We start from the raw sequence: 4,380 nt of genomic DNA on the forward strand, positions 1-4,380 counted from the left end.
TCCCAGCACAGACCCAAACAAGGAAGGACCACACCCTTCCCCCTTGTCTAGCATCATCGGAACCTGCTCTGGCCTTCAATGGAAGGGATTCCATTCAAAGCAGTGAAGGTGCAGGTCCTGGGTCTCTGTCTCCCCTTCTACCCTGCACCCTAGTCCTTGAATCTGTCCGATGAATTCAGACAAGACACGGCATCATACAGGAGACTGACAGATTTCTTAGAGAAACAAGGAAGGCCCAAGAGTGAGGGTGGGCATGAGCCAAAGTGCCCACTGCAGATGGAAGGCCCTCAAGGGGTGGACAGTGGCCAGAGGGCCATGGGCTGTGTGGTTAGGTAGGCTGGGTACTGTGTTCTAAAGTTTGCACAGACAGCCTTCCTGAGGCGTGGTTTCCTGGTCAGGAGATTGACAGACCATGTGAGTTGACAAAGGAGGGGAAGATTGTGTGCCTTTGTTCTTTATCAGAAAACCCCTGCCACAGAGCATCTTTCATCCTTTTAGCAATTGAGAAAGGTAGTGTTTTCAAAGCTGTCTTCCCACTCTAGTCTGGACCAATCTTCGTTCTTGAAATGTAAGCTGTTGGTAGTCCTCCTTAGGGCCATCTGTTGTCTTCGTGCCTACCAAAGCTATTATGTTGTAATCCACTTATACTCTCAAAGGTGGAACCCACCCACAGTGAGCACACAGACCTGTCCTCCTCAGACACACTTTGCTGTCACGCTCCCTACAAAGGGCAAAGGCAGTCTGATGGTGCACATCCTCGCACACATCTAGTTTTCCTTCAACACTTCTCTGTAGCCCATCTGGATGTCAGACTGTGAGTGACAGGAGCCCTCTCCCACAATTCCACTTTCATAGAGGCCACAGCACAGTGGCGATCCATCACCAGCAAGGTGAGGCTTCGGCATGTGATGCTGATGTCACTGATCAACACTTTTACTTTCAGGTGGATGTTGTCACACACTCTGTCCAGAACATCAAAACCCAGCAACCCAAGCAGCCAACTTCAGCCCCCAGGCTATAGCAGTTACGAAACCGGTTTTCTGAAGTAAAAAGGAATCAACAAGATCTGGCCTGCTGACCTCCCTGCTTATGTACCAGTCCCTACTCTCACTAAGAGGTCTCTTTAAACTCAGGGGTGGGGGTGGGGGCTTGTAGCATACACAATGCTTCCAGGCCACTGGACAGGGAGGGATTGGTGGTGAATTAATTTGCCTGTTAGAGGAAAGGAGCCTCTAGAGTAACACTTGCCAAGAAAAGCAGTAGATTAAAAGTGGAAGGTGCCCTCATGCTGAGAGAAGTGGCTCTAAGGTTATGGTGACTTTGCATGCAGACTCCTGGTGCATAATTTGCATATGCCAGTAGTTTGCCTCACTCTGGGTGAGCTTTGAGTTTGTTTTCCCTCTCACGGAAGTTCACCAAGCCAGCTTCTACAGTCCCTCCTCCCGCAGGCACCCTGACTAAAGAGAGCCACTGGGTCTGAGAACACTAGGCATTTCAGGAAGCAAGGGTCTCCTTTGTCACCCTCTTCGCAGGCTTTGGCTAAGCAATCCTATGAAACTGTTGGTAGAGCCTCTCCTTTGGTATGTTTCATCCAAAAACATTAATTAAGCCTGGGACTGAAAGACTCTATTAAGTCACAGTGTCTCGGAGTTCTCCTATTGAAAGGACAGCATAAATCCCATAGTCTCCATTTAAGGACCAGGCCTAATTTCAAAAAGAACAGACCCTAAGTCCCAGAAACTAGACCACAGAGCATAACCTCCAGGAACAGACCATAAAAGCCAAAAACAAAAGCATAAAACCCCATCCCAAAGAACAGCCTGGGGATAACCACAAGAATGGAAATATCTTATCCCAGGATGTGTCATCTGTGCTGTCCTACCTCATCCTGCAGTTCATGACATGGGAATGCAGACCTCTCACCACCTGGCACAGCCAATAAGAAGCCGATTCCTGTGACCTCCCCAGCACCCACCAATCAAATTTCAGATTACCTAACCCACTCTCTAAATATACAAGAACTAACATAGTCGCCAATCAAAGTAATACTCATGTCACCGCTTTGGCCCCTGCCAATCACATTAGCAATTACCTAATCCTTCCAGAGAGTTCCCCTGATTCCCTATAAGAAAGCCTGCATGCCTTTGTCTGGGTTCTCTGATGTGTTAGAACGGCGGGTCGCATCAGAACATACCACACTAGGCCCAAACAGTTCCACATGTAAGAGGTTTAATTGAGAGGGAGAGAGGGGGTAGTAGCGCGGAAAGAGAGGAAGGGGAGAGAGAGAGAAAAGATGGAGGAATGTTCCGTGTGTGTGTGTGTGTGTGTGTGTGTGTGTGTGTGTGTGTGTGTTGTGTATGGGTTGTGACGTGTGGCCACAGGTTAAGGTGGGAGGTGAGCCCAATGGATTCTGGGAATATGGCGGCTGTTGCTCTGGCAACAGGTCTGTGGACCCGCCCATGCATCGCCACAGGCTTTGGATGTCCTGATGCTAACAGTCACCACTGTGGAAAATGGTTGATTCCCACACGCTGGTTGTTTTTGCAAAATAAACACTCCTTGTCTTTGCATGCTATCTAAGTCTGGGGCCTTTCTGGGGTCTTCCTTCAGCGACTTTCAGACCCTTACGCTATGACATGGCCTGGCTGAAATATCCCCCAGGAAAAGGACCTTGAACTTTTACTACTATGCTACAAAAAAACAAAAAGAATAATTGTAATTAAATGGAAGAGGGAGCGGGGCTGGAGGGCAAAGTGCCATGTTTTTCGCTCCCCTCCTATAGCTCCATCCTTCTGGTTCTACTCCTTCCTCTGTAAAAACCCTCCTCCTGGCTCTTCTGGGAAAGTCTCCTTCACTTGGGGAGCACTGCCACCTCCTGCCAGCATTCCCTGCCATCTGACCAGATCTCTGGATGTCACACTGAGGTTCCTTCCTTGCCCTATGACCTGCTCCTCCCACTCTCCCTCCCCTCTTCCAAGAGGATGAGTGTCCCCCGATTATTGCCATTCCCACTGTCTTGGGGTCTCATTGCTGTGAAGAGATAATGTGACCAAGGCAACTCTTATAAAGGCAAACATTTAGTTAGGGCTAGCTTCAGTTCATTATCATCATGGCAGGGAGCGTGGCAGTGTTCAGACAGATAAAGTGCAGTAAGACCCAAGAGTTCTATATCTTGACCCAAAGCCATCCAGGAGGGTACTGTCTTCTACCCTGGGTACATCTTAAGCATAGGACCTCAAAGCCCACCCCCACAGTGCTTTACTCATTCACTAAACTAGCTGTTGTTGTTGTTGTTGAAGGCTAAATATTTTAAGGTAACTTAATTGTAAAAACTACATAAGTTGCTCAAAGATATTCAGTTCTCCTCAAAAGTGTAGTTAAAATGAAGACTGTGTTTTGGCCTGTATTTGACAGGTGAAATACATGTTTTCTGTATGGTATTTTAGATACGATTTAGCAAGTTTTAGGCTAAAATATAGCTGGCATTAAGATTTTATAAGCAAGACTAGACACAAAAGAGTCACTAAATTTAAAAAAGATACAATGAAGTTATAATGTGTCTAGTTGAGGAGGGGAGGTGTTTGTTGTTTGAAACAAAGTCTCACTATGTAGCCCTGGCTGGCCTGGAATTCACTCTGTAGACCAAGCTGGCCTCGAGCTTTGAGAGATCCACCTCCCTCCCCTCTGACTCCCAAATTCTGGAACTAAAGGCTTGTACCACCACACACAGATGATTTAAAGAGGAAAAAAAAAAAGGTTCTAATTCCTAAGGTTGGCTGCCTGGTTTACCTACTTAGAGCTCTATGTCAACTTGCTTGTTTGTTTGTTTGTAGACACCTGCTCTCAGGATGCTAACAGACTGGCTGCAGTCCTCTTACTTAAATGAAACTGACTGGATTTCTCCAAACACGTTTCTTTTCCTATTTGAGTAAAACCTGGGCTTGATAGGAAGCAACCCACTAAGGACAGCCCTGCTGAATTCCACGGGAATCTCAGAACTTGTTTTACTGGACAAAAAACTTAATTCTATTCATAATTTTGACCCATTTATACAAAGTATCACTGTACCCAAGACCTTCCGGTCTGCTAGACTGATAACAACTGCCACTAATAAATTGTGAGTTTATCTCAATCAGTTCCTGGGAAGTCCAGACAGCTGGGAGAGCTCATTGATTGAAGTCGTCTCCCTCCAGCAGAGTGGGAAAGAACTGTGCTCTCTCAATCCCTCCAGATGTTTAAAATATTTAAAAGTTTTGCTGGATTATTTCTCAGTGACTAAAAATGATACTAACCTTTATTCTATTAAGAATATAGAAGCTGGGCAGTGGTGGTGCATGCCTTTAATCCCAGCACTTGGGAGGCAGAGGCAGGTAGATTTCT

General features: G+C 46.4%; 1 long non-coding RNA gene across 1 annotated transcript; it reads left to right on the forward strand.

Annotated features, from left to right (window-relative positions):
* The first annotated feature begins 6 nt into the window (after positions 1-6).
* LOC116101821 lies at positions 7-1,065 on the forward strand. Its single transcript, XR_004122932.1, has 2 exons — positions 7-108; positions 944-1,065. It is a non-coding gene; the product is annotated as an uncharacterized LOC116101821 (long non-coding RNA).
* The last annotated feature ends 3,315 nt before the right edge of the window (positions 1,066-4,380 follow it).

This window comes from Mastomys coucha, unplaced genomic scaffold (assembly GCF_008632895.1).
Source record: "Mastomys coucha isolate ucsf_1 unplaced genomic scaffold, UCSF_Mcou_1 pScaffold21, whole genome shotgun sequence".
NCBI classification, from domain to species: Eukaryota; Metazoa; Chordata; class Mammalia; order Rodentia; family Muridae; genus Mastomys; species Mastomys coucha.